At 40.2% G+C, this 19,844-nt stretch overlaps 1 long non-coding RNA gene across 2 annotated transcripts; it reads left to right on the top strand.

Moving 5' to 3' along the window:
* Window positions 1–1,305: 1,305 nt before the first annotated feature.
* LOC113003131 lies at window positions 1,306–8,880 on the top strand. 2 transcript variants are annotated; one of them, XR_005574194.1, is made up of 3 exons: window positions 1,306–1,564; window positions 5,846–6,106; window positions 7,228–8,880. It is a non-coding gene; the product is annotated as an uncharacterized LOC113003131 (long non-coding RNA). The 2 variants fall into 2 exon arrangements; XR_003268272.2 differs by lacking the exon at window positions 7,228–8,880 and having other exon boundaries at window positions 5,846–6,529.
* Window positions 8,881–19,844: the final 10,964 nt, after the last annotated feature.

The raw sequence follows: 19,844 nt of genomic DNA, 5'->3' as shown, positions 1-19,844 counted from the left end.
GGTATTGATCTCCTGGTCCACCCCCGCCCCCAAGAGTCTCCCCTCGACCACGGTAAAAGGAGGGCGGATAGGGTGGGTAAGATGTCAGCGTGCGTACATACAAAGTAGCCCACCAAGCTCGTCCTGCCGACCGTGTACGCGGAGTGGAGTCTTGTACATTGTCCGCGTTAAATAAGTTATCTTGCGGGACGCGCCGACCCCGGTTGTACCTGCGTCATAGTTTTTGGATGATACGAGACCCGCGGGTCTCACCCATCGGAGCTTCCCTTTACCTGGATTAGGTCGCACGACGTGCGTGCTATTGATTGGATTCGGTCCAAATTTTTTTTTTTTCTAGAGAACTTAATAAATCCGTAATGAATCTTATTTTAGTCGCTTTCCTTAGAACAGGTTAAATTTCGTGCGAGTTTTGTATTATCGGAATTTATTGCAGAAACTCTTAATCCTGTGACTATAAAATTAGGGCAATTAAATTAATTGCAATTGTTAACTTTGTCGAATTGAGCAATGCAATTAGTATGTTTGAATAGGTTTGAAAACAAGTATTCGTCAAGAGAAAAAGATCTACTTTTAATAATTTTTCAAACTACAATCTCACATTCTTTAAATATTAAAGCAGTAATCGTTTCCTACAATTTTTTAAACGTGTTGCTAATCGTCTGCCGTAATTAAAATCGTAGATCACGTTTTCCTGATAACCACGTTTGATAACAGCTCGCGTGTGATCCTTCTCCGTTAAAAGATCGAGACGCGTTTCTGGCAAGTTTCAAAGCGCTCTGTCTCACGATCCAAACCGCGTTTGCGATAAATCAAAGACCTTCTCTCCAAATCACGTGGCGAATCCAATGCATCATTTTCGAGATCGTAGAAGCCGATGCATCATCCGTTACTCAAGCGAGGTCCGTTTGTCACGTGGCGTACACGTCGGTAATGTCCGACTTATCGTTGCACCGCGCGTTCGAACGCGATACGAAATCCGGTCGATGATTTACACCTTGTCATCGGGTTACCCGGTATCCTCTGCTATTGTGTAACCAAGAGCCCTTCCCCCCCCCCCTCTTCTTCCCGCATGATCTGCTCCCGGGAACGTACGCGTGTGTGCGTGCGACCGCGTGCGAGTCCTCCCCTCTTCGCAACAGGAAGAGAGGACGGAGGCACGCATCAAGGACGCAAAACCGTAATTATCCTCCTGCTCGCGCGCGTACACCGTCACCGCGGTTCCATTATCCTTGGGGCGCCGATGCTCCTCGTTACGCTCATGCCGGCACGTAGCGTGAATAATGTAAGGAACGGAGGCTGGAAGGAGGGAGGCGAGAGAGAAAAAAAAGGGACGCGTGGAAAAAGCCAATAAGGGTTGTGTCCGGCGCGGGAAAACCCTACGCGCAGATACTCCCTCGGGTGTCGGAGTTATTCCTTACGGAAAGTCTGCCTCCCGCTTTTCTTTCGCCCGCTCCCACGTCGCTCGGCGGATTTTTCAAACGCAGGGGAAATTCATAATTAGCGTGTCGAGCAGTTTTATCCATGGACAGATTATCGACGGTTGCTCTTCAATAGGAAAAATAAAGTGAGTAAGTCTTACATCAAATCCTCTCGTACACATATCGTGAGAAATAGTCTACGAATATACAGTTTCATAATAATTGTAGAAATTACAAAAGTATCGTGTCGGGGGAGTTTAATCTTAATCTCTTTTTAACTTAAATACATTCTATGTAAAATACACTACTCAAAAGAAAATAGGGAACACTTTCCAGACACCAAAAATTAGGCTATTTTCAAATGACTGTAACTCGGTGAAAAATCATCGTAGATAAAAAATAAAAAAAGCATTTTGAAGCTTGAAAATCCAACTTTAACGCTCTATCAGCAGATTTTCAAAATTCTTTTAACTTCCTTGTCTTATGCAGTAAAAAAGCACACCCTGTTTTGTTCCTTAAAATTTCGTATTTTTGACACTTTGCAGCTCGACCAACAAATTTTTTTCGAACAATTCAAGTAAAGCTTCATAAACTACAACATTTTGCCTACAAAATGCTTTTCTTAAAATTTCTCTACGATTTTTTTTGACCGAGTTACGCTACTTTGAAGCTAAACCTGCATTTTTTACAAATGATATCCGTACTCCGTGAAAAATCATCGTAGACAAAAAATCAAAAAACCATTTTAAAGCTCGAAGTTCCAGCTTTAACATGCTGTTAATGGATTTCAAAAATTTTCTCAATTTCTTAGTACTATGCCCCAAAAAAGATACACTGTTTTTTCCTTAAAATAACGTATTTTTAACAACCTGTAGCACAATAAAAAATTTTCTCGACAAATCCAATGCAAGTGCCATAAAGTATGACATTTTCTCTACAAAATGCTTTTTTTAAAGTTTTTTCTACGATTTTTTTTGACCGAGTTACAAGACTTTGAAGATATACATTTTTTACAGTACATTTTTCCGAAAAATGACGTCTACCGCCGACATTAGCATTACCCAATGTGCACCACGTGGAGGTTGTCGGTCGGATTTTTGCACATCGTGCGTGTGTGTGTGTGTGTGTGTGTGTGTGTGTGTGTGTGAGTGTGTGTGTGTGTGTGTGTGTGTGTGTGTGTGTGTGTGTGTGTGTGTGTGTGTATCACAGCAGAGATAAGGACCCCGCAGTTCGTCACTTCTGCAGTATTTAATGACTCCAAACCCTCTCTGCTGTGTGTGTATGCGCTCGCGCGCATGAGAGTTCAATAGTGTGTATTTCCTCCTCTCTGATCAATTACTGCTTGCAAGCGTTCTCACATATTTATACATCTTGCAATACGATCTTGCGGAATGTTGTGCCAAATTTCCGTTAAAATTTCTCCCAATTCTTCTAAATTTCGCGGCTGTTCCTCGCGACGCCTTAATCGTCGTTCCATTTCATCCCAAATGTGCTCGATTGGATTTAAGTCCGGGCTATTGGCGGGATGATTTAACAGTCTAATTGCGTGTCGTTGAAAAAAACGTCGCGTTATATTCGCCGTATGAGGTCGAGCGTTGTCCTGCATAAAAATAAAGTTCCGACAGGTTCGATTTAATAGCAAAACGTGTGGTCGTAGAATATCGTTGATATAACGAACACCCGTCATTGCCGGAGGTGGCAGGATCACTAGATCACTTCGTCTTGTAAGTGATATACACCCCCACACCATCACGGAACCGCCGTTGTAGGATCGTATTGGCATAACGCAACGTCGATCATAGCGTTCATTTCGTCGATGCCAAGTACGTATACGAGCATCATTGCCATAAAGGCAAAAACATGATTCGTCGGAGAAATATACATTTCTCCAATCCTGTGAACTGTAAACATATAGTCGTCTTAGTCTAAAAAAAATCTCTTTTTAGACAAAGATGATCATATGTAAACATTGCATGCTCAATACAATAAAATTTTGTTTAGTACGCCGGCGATTCTCGCAGTGTGATAAGCGACACGGAATTTTCAAAATGCCGCGTAGACATTTATCGGCCGTAGAAGTTGCACGCATAATTGCGCTTTTGCAACAATGTTTTAGTATGCGTTATGTGACGCAAGATATTGGTGCATCTGTGTCCGTAGTGAGTAGAGCTTGGTTACGATATCAAGACACGGGAAATTACACGAGACGTGAAGGTAGTGGTCGTTCTCGATTAACGACAAATAGACAAGATCGAGCCATTGTTCGTTATGCATTAGAAAGACGAATAATTACCGCAAGAAACATTCGTAATGACATTCATTTGCGCCATGTGTGCGAACAAACAATTCGCAACCGTTTGAGAGAAGCCGGTCTTCGTTCTCGTGTTCGTGCACAAGTACCAAGACTCACACTCGTACATCGCCAAGTACGTTATCAATTTGCGCGCGATCACATAAATTGGACCGCTAGGGATTGGAGAAATGTATATTTCTCCGACGAATCACGTTTTTGCCTTTATGGCAATGATGCTCGTATACGTACTTGGCATCGACGAAATGAACGCTATGATCGACGTTGCGTTATGCCAATACGATCCTACAACGGCGGTTCCGTGATGGTGTGGGGGTGTATATCACTTACAAGACGAAGTGATCTAGTGATCCTGCCACCTCCGGCAATGACGGGTGTTCGTTATATCAACGATATTCTACGACCACACGTTTTGCTATTAAATCGAACCTGTCGGAACTTTATTTTTATGCAGGACAACGCTCGACCTCATACGGCGAATATAACGCGACGTTTTTTTCAACGACACGCAATTAGACTGTTAAATCATCCCGCCAATAGCCCGGACTTAAATCCAATCGAGCACATTTGGGATGAAATGGAACGACGATTAAGGCGTCGCGAGGAACAGCCGCGAAATTTAGAAGAATTGGGAGAAATTTTAACGGAAATTTGGCACAACATTCCGCAAGATCGTATTGCAAGATGTATAAATATGTGAGAACGCTTGCAAGCAGTAATTGATCAGAGAGGAGGAAATACACACTATTGAACTCTCATGCGCGCGAGCGCATACACACACAGCAGAGAGGGTTTGGAGTCATTAAATACTGCAGAAGTGACGAACTGCGGGGTCCTTATCTCTGCTGTGATACACACACACACACACACACACACACACACACACACACACACACACACACACACTACACACACACACACACACACACACACACACACACACACAGCACGATGTGCAAAAATCCGACCGACAACCTCCACGTGGTGCACATTGGGTAATGCTAATGTCGGCGGTAGACGTCATTTTTCGGAAAAATGTACTGTAAAAAATGTATATCTTCAAAGTCTTGTAACTCGGTCAAAAAAAATCGTAGAGAAAACTTTAAAAAAAGCATTTTGTAGAGAAAATGTCATACTTTATGGCACTTGCATTGGATTTGTCGAAAAAAATTTTTTTATTGAGCTACAGGCTGTTAAAAATACGTTATTTTAAGGAAAAAACAGTGTATCTTTTTTGGGGCATAGTACTAAGAAATTGAGAAAATTTTTGAAAACCATTAACAGCATGTTAAAGCTGGAACTTCGAGCTTTAAAATGGTTTTTCGATTTTTTGTCTACGATGATTTTTCACGGAGTACGGATATCATTTGTAAAAAATGCAGGTTTAGCTTCAAAGTAGCGTAACTCGGTCAAAAAAAATCGTAGAGAAATTTAAAAAAAGCATTTTGTAGGCAAAATGTTGTAGTTTATGAAGCTTTACTTGAATTGTTCGAAAAAAATTTGTTGGTCGAGCTGCAAAGTGTCAAAAATACGAAATTTTAAGGAACAAAACAGGGTGTGCTTTTTTACTGCATAAGACAAGGAAGTTAAAAGCATTTTGAAAATCTGCTGATAGAGCGTTAAAGTTGGATCTTCAAGCTTCAAAATGCTTTTTTTATTTTTTATCTACGATGATTTTTCACCGAGTTACAGTCATTTGAAAATAGCCTAATTTTTGGTGTCTGGAAAGTGTTCCCTATTTTCTTTTGAGTAGTGTATTTTTTACATGACTCATATTTACACATGTCTCACCTGCTTAATAATGAATTAACCCTCCCTGGCGAGAATTGTATCGCGTTGAAATGATACCCAAGTGTAAACTTTCAATGGAAACGTGCAGCTTTCGATTTAAACGCATCTCCCGGGCGCTTCTAAATTCTATAATCGCCGCGGTAATTCGCAGCGTTATCGGTCGACGTGATCTAAAACGCCGACGCTCCCGGAGCGGCCGCTTAACGATCAATTATATCGCGCCCGATAACGCTCTCGCCCCGGAATGACTGAGATAATGAATTTTCCCTCACCATCCTCGTCCCTCTGGCCTCCGCACGTAATAGCGTGGAGCTATGCTGTCCAGGAACATCCTCGCACGCTCGCCCACCTATCCAACCCCACCGCATACACGCGTGCAAACCTGGTAGTGCACACACGCGCGGATGTCGCGCGCGTCGAGCACTTGCGCGCCAACTTGGCACGGCTCTGGAAGCAATTTACATCCCGACGTCTCTCCTCACAACCGTGGGAAGGGGTTGGTCGAGGCCGGGGAGAGCGAGGAGGACTGGAGGTAGAGGCGACGGGGCGGCCCGAGACGGCACTGGAGCATTGTAATTCAAGTAATGTAAGCTTTATGCAAAATACATGTTAGTTAGGAGAGCACGAGAGATAGGGCTACCCTCCTTTCCACCTCGCTACTCCTCCCCCGCAGCCCTCTTCCCTCCCGCGCCTTGGTTCCGTACTTACGTGCCCCTCTGTTCAAGTTTACAACGTTACTGCGCTCTCTCTCTATCTCTCCCCCCTCCCTCTTTCTTCTCCCTCTCCCCCTTTCTCCTCTTTCTCTCTCGGTTCTTGCCTTTCCCTGTTTCTCTCAACACGATCCACCCTTAGACGTGGTGGAGGGACAACTCCTACGTAAACATAAACGCAAAAGCGCCGCGTGGACACGTGCTGATGTGTGCGCTATATAATATGTCAAAACTGCAGCATCCTGTTTATATTTATCAAGTATTGTACTGATACAAATAAAGATTGTTTGCGCATGGAAGAATTGATAAGCTTCGTGTATTATAAACTGTTGAAGATTAAAGGATTTAAACTTACGAAAGTTTAACAACACTGATTCATATCTGAAAAAGTTCGATCTTCTAATAAACGTCAACAAAGCTGTACATTAAGATAAATATAATTTAAAGTTTTCTTATATAATCCAATATTGAAGATCGAGTCTGTAATAGACCTGTAATAGACTGTAGCATATTGTCAAAAGTTTGCGTTAGAAAATTGACATAAAATTATTAAATACGCTATTATTATAAAATAGGTCTTTACAAAATATTAAATTATTTTACATAAGAACGTGTTGATTGCATAAATGCGCGTGTGGTTCACTATCCTTTCCTTCGAGTGTTAACACAGCCCTAATATCGAGCAGCACTCGAGCTCTCCAATGGCGTAGAAAGGAAAGTGTTTCAAAACTTTACTCGAATGTTTTGTTTACAAAAAAATCTTTTTCATTGATACGTTTTATAAATTAAATCAATTATCTTGTAATTTATATTATAAAGTGAAGCAATTGTTTTTCCCTAAGTTTATGCCACAAAATTTTTAGTTTAAACATTTTCTTTCACTAATATTAAGTAAATTTTACAATCTAATATTTATTTATTTAGAAAATCGAGATAAGGAGACTTTATACTGTTACTAACAATAAGTACTAACAAAGAACTATTAATGGGCATGCAGGAACTAATGCTGCACCGTAGAATCGACATTAACCGTGTGTGTACAGCATACACATATTGCCCAGCACCATTGATCCGAAAACAGCCTCCAGAGTGGCGGGAATCGGAAGGGGTTTGTGGACTTTGACTCATGCGAAAATTCTACGGCGTAGCACCCCTCCGAAAAAACGTCGGACATCCACATGACGGAGGACTTGGTAAATAATCAGTAAGACCACCTCAGTTGCTGCAGGAAATTTCTCGCTGTCCTAAAAAAAATCGATCTTTATGCTGTCAACGAAAATAGCTCGTTTTTGAAAGAATTTAAGAGAGAAGTTCTATGGAAAGTTAAATCTTTACATAGACGTACAGTTTCAGGGCAAGTGCACATTGAAACATATAATATGTACACTTCCTACATATTACACTTATCTTTTTTTATTCAATCTATAAGCTCAAGTCAATTGGAGACATACTTTCATATTTCAAATAACTTTCTCACACAGAACGATATACGTGACAAAACGAAATGTAGGGGCACATTTTTCTCACGAACGTACAATTACCGCGTCTCCCAGTATTATCGTTTATTTTGACTATTCTTTACCGTCTACCGACTTCTCTACCGCGACGTTGGAAAGAGATTGAAGGGAGAGACGGACAAGAAGAAGAGAAGAAAGAGAAAAAAGGTCAACGATTGGATCCATTTTCGCAGATCGCAGATGTCAAAACTCATTCGCGTCCTTGGCTCTCGGTCTTCTTCTCGATCATGCATCGCGAAGTCTTGCGAATGACACGCAACTTCAATTAGAATCGCAACGATGTTACGTTACGCGTCGCGGAGTAATTTGCCCGGCGCGGCGTGTAGAAAACAGGCGTGACAGGCGATGCCTGCCAGTCGGAATCGTTCTGATCTTGTGCTACGTCGTCATTATCGCGAAAGCCGCTTTTTAGCTCAGATATTTGGAATGTCACGCAACGCTACGCGATATGTTTTCTCGGTGCACGCACCGCATTTAGTTCCAAGAACGCTGCGTGTCGTCGGGGCCGGTATCGTTAAAGGAACCACGCATACACACACACGTACACACGTATACGCTCCAATCTGCTACAAAGTTATCTCGAAGCGGCTAGTAGAATTTTGGAGTGTTTCGATTCTTAGCTCTGTTTCTCGCATACAGAGAAAACGATTTAAGTTTTACTGTACCCAGATTTGGAATGTGGTCGAAACAAACTAATGTTTTGAATCAATAAATTTGTACGATTAATGACAGTGTTATTTTCGTTAAATATAATAGATATTGTTTGAATAAAACAACTCTCTTAATCTAAATCAGTAGATAATTACCAGTGCTGATAAATCAATGATTATTTTAAGCTAAAAACCAATGAAAAGTTACTGGCAATCATTGAAAAGTTCTTATTGATCAGTATATTAATGAATACACTCGTAAATACTAATAAATACGCAACAGTCATTAATAAATACATGAGACGATAAATTCATTGATTTCTCAGTTCAGATAATCACTAATTACCAGTGGCATACTTGGCAATGATGATCAGAATTATTCACTGATATAATCAATGATTATCCACTGATTTAGATTTAGAGAGAATATTTTTATTTAAATAAATAATATTTTGTATAAGCATATATTGTCTCAATCAAACAATTTTCAGTCAATTAAATATGAATACTAATTCCAAATCTTTTTCTCTTTGAACATCCTCTGATACGACTGTAATATAAGAATAAATAATTGTACTTTAAATATTTTTTAATTTTTTCGTTTTTTAAATACCTATCATTGAATTTTATTCTCAAAAGCGACTGATGGAAAATCTAATTGCCAAGCATCATTTTGTGACCTCGGTTATAATGTATTAGCATCAACAAAATTCTATAAAGCTCGACCAATGAATCATTTAGGTAAACCACGCGCTACCTACGACACTAATTATTAACGGCGCTTTGACCACCGCCCCGCTCGACTATCCCGCTGTCATGCCGCAGCATATCTCCAGCCATAAGATTCCGTATCTAATTTGCATGGAGCTTAAGCCGAGCCCTCGTCCCTAAGATCGTGGAAACGACTTTCGGCCACGGGGGCTCGTCGGCCAAGTGGCCACGGGGGTGGCACGTATATACGCTGCGGAGATGAGCTACGGGCAGTTCTGACCCCCTCGGCGGGCAGAAATTACCCCCTTATCTTCCCGCGGCAAGGCCGGCGCTATATACTGAATCCTAATGCTCAATCTCAAGATAAACGCGCGCAAACCAACCCCCATCCGCGCCACCGCTGTCTCCCCAATCGTGCGGGGATTCTGTGTGCCGCTTCATGTATCTGACCTCCTTATTCGATCGGTGGGAGCTAACAATCGAAGGGGTAATAAACACCGGAAGAACGCGAGCTATTCGCAGGATAAATATATGAGAAGCAACACATTCCGAAACCAGCAATTAACATTCTGATGTATAGCATACATAAATAGTTGGCATAAGAATTCACAAGCTTTAAATAATTTAAATGCAATATCTTGGGAATCTCTGTCGCGTTTTAATTTCTAATGATTTTTTCTCAAACGTTTCTGGAGATTAGAATAACTTTAAGGACACGACACATTTACAACTTTTTATGAATAATGTAACTCAGAATGAGATCCTTAATTTTCTTTATACTATTCAATCTCTCTCTCTCTCTCTCTTTCTCCTGCATGCAATTACAATGTTCACCGTCCACCGTGCTAAATTTTCGACATCCAGTATCGCTATCCTGCCAGGCATCTTCACTGCACCGTGCGGGATTTTAGTGTCTCATAAACACAACAAACCTGCGACCGACTTAAAACGAGGAGGACTGCAGTACTCTGTGAAAATTCGTTAATCTGGAAAATCGCACAATTCTGCAAACTACACAAAATTGGACGAGTAAACTTACGACATGGCAGGAGAAGAGAGGGAACTGGTATATGGCGTCACCAAGAAATTTCGGCGAATCGTCGATCGATGCAGGAGGGAGAGAGAGCGAGAGAGAAGAGAGAAGAAGCAAGAGGAAGATAAAGAGACCACACCGTCGAAATTCGACCCTGGGACGGACACCGGGGCGGATATTCCGTGACGCGAAGATTAAAGCTCGCGTGTTACAAGTGTGCACGCGTGTATATGTGTGAGCGAGCCAACTCTGTCACGCGCGAGCAAACTACGCTTACATTTACACCGTACAGATGAGTTAGACACGCGTTCACACTCACACACAAACACACACACACACACAAATACGCGCGCGCGCGCGCCACCGATCGATAGTTTTGGTACAGTACGCTTACGTTTAAAAAATTGTCGATTTCCTCAACCTTCCTGAATAATAAGATTGATATTTTATAATAATGTTGATAAATCAATCTCAAAAAGCAATAACACGGATGACGTTAAAGAGAAAAATATCTGACACAAACAAAATGACTTTACTCTTTCACCAAAGAATGGATTCGTTTTCGTTGCAAAACAGGCACGTAAAAATCGAACGAAGCGGTAATAAGTGAAATAATTCTTTTAGTCAGTTAAAATTTCAAAGATGTAATAATTTCATAGTATTTTTATCGCTGCAATGTTAATATATCGTTTGTCGCGGTGCTTTTATAATGCATGAAAATTTAATCTCACTAAAATTATATCGCCTTCAAACTCCCGACTTAAGTTTTCGCGTTCGCGAAAACTCTTAGAACAAAGTCCCTCCTTCGACTAAATATATTTTAGCAATCCGACTATTATGAGTAAACTTTTCCGCTCTCGCGTTTCCCGTAAGTGTATTCTCCGAAAATTCCACACGTCGGCAAAGAGAAGCATCTACGTTTCGACCACATCGTCGACGTGTCACCGGGCGTATATCCACATTCACGAGCGACACACGTGCGCTCGCGCGAACACGGACGCATGCCGACGCGCGTAGAATGTAATTAAGATAAATTAGCGTTAAGGGGAATTGGGCTGTGGAGCGCGAGGGTGGAGGAACGCGAAAGGGTGGCGGCGATTGTGTGCGTCCGTGTGCCTTATATACGGACGCGTGTGCACACGTACACACGTACACTCTTATTACATCCGCGCGCGCGCGCGCGCGCCATATACGCACACATACACACGTAGACGTACGTACAAGCATACGGACGCGCAAGAGTCCACGCGAAAGCTCGAGTATGTGCCGTACGAGTATGCGTGTGGAGGAAGGGGGCAAGAGGACACGTAGAAGGATGGCAGAGGGTGGCCGGAAAGTGCGGGGTTTCGAGGGAGGTTACGAGGGAATGTCGGGTGGTAGAGCGTGTATGTGGGCTCCGTGCTTCGTGCGAGTAAAGCCTCGTCGGCGTTACGGCACGCTGGAAGCTTAATGATGCATGCCGCCGGCGCCAAACGAGCATCCACTGATAAAGCGATGACCAGGAAGGGGTACAAGGGCGAAGAGGGACCGACCGACACGAATCTCTTTCCATGCATCGACTGAGGAGTTATCGAAGGAGATACATTGATCGCGATCTTCTCGCGTCAGGAGGAACGGTCGATTTGAGACCATTAATATGAAAGCAACACTAGAGATAATGAAATTTGGTAAGTGAATTTGGTTTTTAATGTAATAATAGTATAGACACAATAAAAAAATTGAAAAATTGAGTAAGTAAAATTTAAAATATTAAATTAAATTAATTCATTGACGAGTCTCAATTTTTAAGTATGATGCTTCTTCAGACGATTATAATGTGTCAACATTATTAAAACCTTACTAAAAATTATACGCAATTTTAGGTACTATTTAGAAGAAAGTATCTGTTGTACATAAAAATAATTGTGTTATATTAAACATTGTATAATTAATACCAGTTAATTTGCTATTTTATAAATATTTTGTCAACGTTGCAGTTTTCCATTATATCGCCACGCTTCTCCAAGCAGTGTCGGAGCGAGAGATAGATAAATAGAGAGAGATAGAGAGAGAAAGTGGTTTCGCTGTAACAATCGCATCGTAGCGATATCTTACGCGTTTGCCACGAGGTTTGGACAGCGAGGAGAAACAATGCCTCGGGGATGCTGGGGCTGATGGACGCTTCCGATACGCGAGAAAGAGGGCGAATCGGCTGGGGGTTGAAGAAGCATAGTAGCGCAAGCGATGGACGAAAAGGGAGGGCGGGAAAGAGAGAGCGAGAGAGAGAGAGAGACGGAAAGTGGTTATACCTCCCTAGTTTCGCCGGCTATTATATTATTTAATTAATTAAGTTCGCGAGACCCTTGCCAGGCCGTTCGCGTGATTAATAACATTGCATGGGCCGAGCGCTATTAGCTCGACCTCGGTCTGTGGATTTACGATGTTCCTTGACTATATGTATGTATACGTGTGTACATGTACATTATGTTCTTAGACATCATCTGGACCAGTCAACGCCAAACGCAGGATGTCGGATGTTTTTGCTGCATGGGCAACGTTAACGGCGAGCAAACATTGTGAATAAATATTCTTCCATATTTCCAGACGGGCCAAAGATCTATTTCCTGTTCTCTTATGTCACTGACGATTATGCATGTACATATGTACATCAAAACCTTCTAATTTCTTAACATTACGTTATCTCGTTAAAGTACGAAACTCCTACTTTAACGAGATAATATAATATTAAGACTAATCAGTATAAAAACAGCATCTAAACTTCAAAAAATTTGATATAAAAGTAAAGGACATTTCTTCGAACAAATGTATTGCGTTGAAGAACTGATGGATATTATTTAGAAAATCGATGATGGCAATGTTATGAAAAAAATGATAGAATTTCTTCCGACAAAATTCCATTCTCAATAATATAAAATAAAACGGGCAGTTAATATAGTTTAGTGTTCTTTCGCAGTGCTTTCGCGGATTTTCGTAATAAAAGTTGAACCATGCATTCTGTCCCGACGGACGCGTTGGACGAAGTTCTCTTTTATTGGCAAAGAAGAGTATAGTGCTCGTTAAAGACTCTTTATCTCGTTCCGCTCGAGAAATGGAACTGTCGCTGCTAACTCCACCGTGAGAGAAATACCACAGGGCTCACACCCCTTCGATAATTCGACAGCGATTTATTTCCATTACCGTCGGAAATCAATGTATCCTTTTCTGTAAATCATCGAATGCGAATTTTATCTAGTGACGACAAGGGTGTCAGGTCACTAACATAAAATATTAATGTTATTGTCAGTGGTGAAATATTAAAATTAATATTTCAGCTATATACTAACATTAATGTCACAAAAATGCTCGGGTTTCTTCCGAAGGGAAGAAGGAAAAAGACAAAAACCCTTTGAAAAATTCGTATTCAGAATATCTATGTATATACAAACGAAAAAGAGAATAAAAGCCAGATACTAACGAGGATTCTTTTCAAAAGGTACATGAAGAACGTTCTAACTGATTCCCTTTGACATGACAACTAACTGAAAAAAAAGGTAACCTTGCTTTTGACGACTATCACGTTTGTTACTTTTGCTCTTTTCATAAACTCAACACTAAATCATCTTTTATGATTCTACCTCATTGTTGTACGCATTATTTGTTTTCATTTATCTTGTACCAAATTTTTCTTGTACCAAATAGTTCCATAAAAAATCTGACGGTGACATAAGGAATGTTTAAATCACATTTTCTGTCGTATATAAAAAAAAATGCTCCTTCAAATTTAATCATAAATATTAACGTTACCTTATGTCTTTGTTTTTAAGTCTCTCGAAGAAGACACGAGTTAACTTGTTTAATTTCTAAATAGAGCTCACGCAAATGGTCGACCGTTAAATTTTAGCGGAGCTTGTTCGCGCGTTCGTTACGAAATGATGTGCGAACGTGTCGCACAGCGAATCCCGGCCGCATTAGATAACTGCAGTAAAACGCGGCATGAGATGTCGCGTACCGGAATGGAATACGAATAAGAATGTTAACCATTCGGACGTACGGGGAGGATGGGGCGACTCATTACCTCGCCGCGCGTTCTAGCTTCACACACACACACACACACACACACACACACACACACACACACACACACACACACACACACACGCACGCACACGCACGCACGCGCACACACACACGCGGCTGCATACATATGCATACTCGGCGATAACCCTTCCCGTATAATTCCGTCAAGATGACCCACTTTTCGCCGCGCTTTTTAAGCTCTTTGAGCTGTGCTTGTCTCGCGGTAATGAGAACGTTAAAGTTCGTTATTTAACTTCCTTCGTGCCTGCCGATATTAAAAAAGTTTAATGAAATTTAGAGAAACGTGAATAAAAAAAAAATGCAAACCCGACAAACGATTGGCTGTAGGAGAATTAATACATAATGTGAAAAAAAAAAGATTTTACATAGTTTGGTCCTTTTTAAATGAGTGTTTGGCGATTATTATTCATTTGGTTGAAACATATCTGTATAACAGAAAATTATGTTCAGTGAAAGGCATAAATTACGGAATGTCTTGTGTATGTATCTTTAAAAAAGAAGAAACGTATACATTACTTATTGTCTTTCATTTTGATAAATATCTAAACCATATTTTAAATATCTTAAAAATTATGTTCTAAGTTATAATTTATAATAAAATATTATACTCCAATCAAATTAAACGTATCAAAAATTATCTGCAATTAACAGAACTAAACAAATTGTCTTTAGCAATAATTGAAACTTGATTTCAATCTCAATTGTGCCCACTCTTTCGCACACTATTCTATTAAATGGGCAATGCACATACATGTATATATACTCGAGTAAAAAAATAGCTAGTATTATCTAAATCCGAAATTTCGAAGGCGCGAAAACGACCGGCGAAATCGTATTATCGAAATTGGATAGGGGCGGAAAATTTAGGAAAAATGCAAATGCGAGCAGCAGTTGTCGAATCGTAAAAGAGGGCGCGAAATTCCCCCTTGTCGGCCTTATCGTCGAAGGGGGTTGAAGTCCAGCCGCTCGTATCGTTCAAGATAACCCAGGTCCATTTGCAATATCTAATCTACGTTAGACGACGTCTAAAGAGCCTCCAGGCGACACTTTACAGTTGAACTCACTTCGGCTTCCTGACCGGACGTAGAATGACGTAGTCGATATACATGTTAATAGTACATGTTAATAGTACCTCTGTTTACTTGAAAATTAAGCAGCCGAGATCGATTACGGAAATGGATATCTGTAACACCTCTAATTAATAGTTTTCAACGTTTTTACAATATGAAAGATAACGCCTTGATAATTCAATAAGATCACAGTGACTGTTGAAATTTTACATAACTATAAAAGAAAAGTGTCACACAATTTTATAGGAACAAGCAATGTACTCATTATATATTATTAAAACAAATAAGATTCAATAATTAATAATAAGATTTAATAAAACTTTTAACAAACAGTTTTACGTTTATCGCTTCACTCATCTGTTACAATTATTTTAGAAGCACGATCCATTCTAGAAACAGATAAACTGATGAACAGATGATTGATCCAATTCATAACAAAGGAAAAATGCCGAAACATCACCGTACCATCACACTACCATCGATGACAGACTAACCACCCATATCAACCCTCTGGAAAGCTTACTCAGGGTTATTGACATGCACCCTCGTAAAGATACATATTTCGCGTTCTCTGCGTGCAGATAACGCCAGAATGTTTGCATTATTCTGGAGCTCGGAGGGGTAGCCTCTTTAAATTAACTCCCGAGAATCTAAATTGGCTCCGATCGTAATTGGTGCGTAGAAAAGTAATCGGCCGTTGAAGACCTGGGCATTTTTGGGTCACACGGAGGGTGAATTGGAGCATCGAATTCAACAAAATATTTTTCCATCGTATTATATATAAAAAAAGATCGACAACCTGTTAAGAAAAAAAAATCAGACATGCGTATCAATAACCTCCATTAAAAAAATTTTATTTCAAGAATTTAGACGTCACTGTCAGATGATACAACGTTCAGTTTTAACGATCATTTTTGCGTATTAGTCACGCGCCTTATCTCGAAATGAAGAAATATTGGCCCGTGGCAACGGGCCGCTTGAAATCCTTTCAGAAGCCGAATCGACGTCCCCGGGGGAAGATGATCCCGTCTAGTCACGTCAGCGCGAATAATTATCGACGAGGAAATAGCTCCGCGCGCCGGCTAGAGGCGGTACGCGCGCGGTACGGGGAACAGGAGCGCGCGAAGGGAGAAAAAGGAACGATCGTCGCGGCGGCGGCGACAATCGGTAATTTCTTCGGTCATCGATCATCGCCGCGCACCCATCGCGATTGGCCGAGCGGACGGGGTTGCGGCCGGAATACGCCGCGCCGATTGGCCGAGGGACCGGGGTGAGAAAATCTCTCGCCGCGGAGTTCAATGCCTGTCGGACGGGATGATTTATCGCAATGACGCTCTTCTCCTCCGCCGGCTACGCTTTCCCGCCGATACGATGACGCGCTCGCGAAACTCCCTGCGTCTCTGCGCATCGGCGATTTTCGAAACTGGCAACGGCCGTCAGATGCAGAAGCTGCAGCACATGGACGCCACGTGAACAGAATGCCGTCGGTGCCGGATACAATGGGATCTTTCTGCGAATTCCGATCTCTATTCTCTATTTAAAAAAAAAAAGTACTATTATTTTACCGTCCACTAACTTAAGAGAACAATATTATTCTGATAATTCAGGAAGCACGCATAACAGATGTCTGACAGGCACACCAAATTTCTAAATGTATCAATATTTCTTATTACTCTCGCACAGATTTGCCATTGCCAGAAAAATCTTTTTCCGTGCTGGAAAACATCTTGCATTTCTATCATAATTTTTATCATTTTAAGAAAGACAAAAAAAAGATTTTAATTTTTTATGTGCTTGCATGCATTGTCTCTCTCCTCTAATTAATAATACGCACATCGTTCAATTGATAACGCATACTTAAAAGAGAATTCACTTGGCTTCGACAACATCCAGCTACAGAAATTCTAACGTGCGGTCATCTCCCTGGTTTCTGTAGATTAATTAAATCCCCAACGCTCCGTATAATCACCGTCCAAAGGACGAAAATGATAGAAGGATGTATTTCTGGGCGGCGCAAGCACATGAATACCTGTGTCCAGCTTGACTGCTTTATCAAAATTTCTGAATGAATCCCGAATTTGTGATAATAAAGCGATCGAACGTGCACCGTCATGCATGCCACGCTGGCATGTCACGGGAAGATCTAAAGACCCCCGGATGTCGTTTTCCACCTGAGATTTCGCATAATGCAGCGCGGCTGCATACTGCTCGTGCTCCCCCTGTGCAGGTACTAGAAACACCCGATATACAACATTGTTCGCGAAACAATGGAGTTTGCGCTGGCGCCCCACTCTTTATTCCACCTCACCGAAATCCCCGTCGCCGTCGCGACTTCGTGAGCCCGGCTATCCCCCGCGAACAAGTGCACTTGGGCGCTTTCTTATCGCCCGGCCGATGCGCCGCGGCAAATTATGATTGCCCTAATTTCCTTTGACTCACGACTATCCGTTCTTTCCCGTGACATCGTGACTCACCAGCACGAAGGACAAGATAATTCTCAGAAGAACCTCTCAGCTGACGGAACGGATGAAAATTGATGTCGAAATAGAAGTCACGTTAACGCTACGTTACGCTTGCTGCTGTAAAAGCAGATTGTAGAAACGCTTGAAATTATTCATTTTATCATGTTAAAATTGACATCAATATATTTGTCACTTTTATTTTATCTTATTTGTCTATTATTTTGGTGTTATAAAATAATATAATAAACGTGCAAAATCTCAAAATAATATTCGGACCTTTGAAAAGTGGAATCACCGATCCAAAAATCAAGATTAAAAAAAAATAATAAGAGATTAACATTCTTATTTTGATAAAAATTTTATGCATCCAGTCAATATGTAGCTGATGTCATTGGTCGAACATTAAACAGCTCGCGATGAATAGCGCCAAGTGAAACATGAATAATAATGAACGCGGTGCTAAAGACGAACGATTGGCTATGAATATTAGATAAGAGGGAATATTGGATAAAGAAAGTTCCATGCTAATATTCGCGTAGCGGGGTGTACAAAACTTTCGAAGTGTAATACTTAGGCGTCATAAATTCATTTAAACCCCCGGTGACGTAATATTTTGCCAAGACGTTCAGAATGGAGTTAAACGTCCCGAACAAAGTTATATTATCTTCGAGAAAACTTGCAGCAAGCAAATCTGTGAGAAAAAACGGACAAGATTTCTTCTTGTAGATAAGCTAGGCCGACAACAATGTTCTAAGCAAATTATAGCAAGTATAACGAAAGTAATTTGAACCAAATTAAAACTTAATCAATTGTTAAACAAACTTTTATGATAGACAATAGGAAAATATGATACTTTTTAAATTAAATTAATATATTATTGCATGAAATTTTTGTAATCATATTTAAAAGAAAGTGAAATTAGTAAAACGGTGTGCACAATTTTATACTCAAATGATACATTTTTAAATGATATTACGATCCATAATTCATTTATCTTTAAAATCTAACGAGGCACAGTTAAATTCAACTCTAATGATATTTCAAATACAACTTTGAAACAATATTTAAATATCGACGGTAGACGTTGTAATATGAGATAACATAATCGGTTATACTTATTCATTTCATCTGGAAATAAATCGTCAAGAATGCGGAAGCCATTCCGTTGGAAATAAAATGTTTTCACGTCGACCATTATCGCTGTAATCTTTTCCGGGATATTAATAAAATTGAACGAGAGGCTTTATACTTTGTGTTCTACTGGCGAACAGATTATGCTTTAACCGATGCGACACGACATCTCCAATGTTCCCGTCTCCACGACGAAGAAATGAATCACTCGTCACGATTCATTAAAATCTTTTCTGTTAATAAAATAAAAACTTTGCCCACGATAAATTAAGAGGCTAACATCGAACGTAGATTTAATTATTGTTTACGACTTTAATACCGAGAAATAACAAATGTCATTTTTTGCTTTATATTCTTCATTAATTTTTTTATTAATTTTTTCTACATTTTTATTTTTCTCGCGTATTTATTTTTCTATTTCTCACTTTCATTATTAGTTTCTAGGATTGTGTAATTATCACAGTTTCACAATTCCGTTTACAATGGCTAAACAGATTATATATGTTCAAGTTTTTAATTATACTTATAAATGTATATTATAAATGCCAGTGAACGTCAGTCAAAGCGTAGTAATGTGTCGGCTTTATTACTACCTGAGAATATCCAAACGCAGTCCAATTATATATGTAGAAATCTAATATACCGTGTATTTTTATGTTCTCTCGTTTTATAGCGCATCTAACATAAAACCGTTGTAAACTAGAAATTCTCGGCAAGCACGATTGGTTACATATTAAAACTCGACATTTAAAACGTCATTTAAAACTTCAACATGTAAAATATATTTCAACGATATAGACAAGAATGAAATAATCTATAATACGTCCAATATTATTATTCCTTAGAACAAAAATTATATTCTTTGCTGTTATACAAATTGCTATAACATTTCCACTTTCTTCCCTGAAGTCAATTGAATTTCTCGAGTATCAAAGGTACCAAATTTTCGCGACAAGTCACACA

This window comes from Solenopsis invicta, chromosome 2 (assembly GCF_016802725.1).
Source record: "Solenopsis invicta isolate M01_SB chromosome 2, UNIL_Sinv_3.0, whole genome shotgun sequence".
NCBI lineage: Eukaryota > Metazoa > Arthropoda > Insecta > Hymenoptera > Formicidae > Solenopsis > Solenopsis invicta.
This window is presented reverse-complemented; position numbering and strand designations above follow the sequence as displayed.